The following is a 1,923-nucleotide window of genomic DNA, read 5'->3' on the forward strand; positions in this document are numbered from 1 at the left end:
TGGATATATGCCCAGAAGTGAGACTGCTAAATCGCTTGGTAGCACTATTTTTAATTTTTTGAGGAATTTTCACACTTTTAGCTATAATGGCATACCAATTTAATTCCCACCAAGAGTGTTCAAGCCTTCTACTTTCTCCACATCCTCATCAGCACTTATCTCATCTTTTTGATAATAGCCATTTCTGACAATATGGGTGAACCTGGAGGACGTTAGTTAAGTGACACAGGAAGATTATATTGTATAATGTCACTTATATATGGAATCCAAAAAAGTTGAACTCATATAGAACCAGAGAATAGAAGGCTGGTTGACAGAAGGTGGGCAAAATGGGGAGATGCTGGTCAAAGGGCACCAATGTTTGTTGAAAGATGACTAAGTTCTGGAGATCTAATGCAATCATGGTGATTATCATTAATAATACTGTCTTGTAGTCTTGAAATTTGCTGGGAGTAGACCTTAAATGCTCTCACCACAGAAAAAATAACTATGTGAGGTGATGGATGGGTTATTTAACTTGATTGCAGTAATCATTTCACAATGTATATGCACATTAAATCCTCACATTATATACTATAAAAAATCACAAAGTGTAACCCATGGATACAGACAATAGGGTGGTGAAAGCCTGGGGTATGGGGTGGGGATGGGCTAGAAGAGGTCAATGGGAGGGAAAGGGGGACATATGTAATACTTTCAACAATAAGGATTAAAAAAATAAAAAGAAAAAGAATTTTAAAAATCACAAAGTACAACCTAAATATACACAATTTTTATTTGTAAATTATATCTCAATAAATATCGGAAAATAGAATAAAATATAATAAATTTAAAAACAAAATTTAAGAAATGAAAGTGATAATATTTACCTCACAGAATTATTATGAAAACCAAATTAGATATTATTTATAAAAGTGCTTGGCATATAAAGGGTGAGAAATAAGTCTTAGGAGGATCCAAGTATACCTAATTAAATTCTCTAAGTTTCTTTATTGTTTCCAAAACCTATGATGCCAACCAAAGTCAAATCTTAAAATTTATAATATTAATAATAATAATAATGTTTTGCTGCAGTTCTAACATAAGGCCTCTAGAGGTCGACCTTGCCAAACAAGTCAGCATATGTTTCACTGCTGCTGTGACCTTCAGAAACAAACTAATTCAACATTCTCCAACAAGATTTTTTTTGCAAGTTTGAGGCTACATCCTTTGATTTTCTGATCATAGCAATCTCTTCTCACTCAGGTTATTGAAGAAGGATATTCTTCTAATGCTTATTAGCAACTTCATGCTGGGAATTGATAAGGTACCATAGATAACCATATTGTGTATGTTTTTTTTTAAGGTGAATTTGTTCTTCTCTCACTCCCTCTATTTCAAAAACTATTAGCTACAGAAATTCCCTAGTTTTTCCAAAGCCAATGTTTTTCTTAGTCACTGTTAGCCACAGTAAGCTATATATTTCAGGCTGTGACCACAGTATTCACATGTATTTAACTAAAACAATAGCTGACAGTGGCTATTGTAGGGGAGCAGAATTTGGCACCCCAAAATGTCTCTTTGACATGAAGGTTAATTTAGGATGATTTTTTTACATTTAAAATTTTTTAAATTAATTTAAATTACAGTTGGAATGCAATATTATTTTGTATTGGTTGCAGGTGTGCGGCATAGTGGTTAGACAATCATATACCTGACAAAGTGTTCCCTCTGGTATTTTCAGTGCCCAACTGGCACCATGCATAGTTATTACAATAGTATTGACTCTATTCCCTATGCTGTCCTTTGCATCCCCGTGACTATTTTGTGAGTACCTATTTGTACCTCTCAAAACGTTCACCTTTTTCACCCAGTTCTTTGGTAACCTCTTCTTCTGGTAACCATAGGCTGATTTTTTTAAAAAATATATATTTTTTTTATTTC

This window comes from Myotis lucifugus, unplaced genomic scaffold (assembly GCF_000147115.1).
Source record: "Myotis lucifugus unplaced genomic scaffold, Myoluc2.0 scaffold_15, whole genome shotgun sequence".
Taxonomy (NCBI): domain Eukaryota; kingdom Metazoa; phylum Chordata; class Mammalia; order Chiroptera; family Vespertilionidae; genus Myotis; species Myotis lucifugus.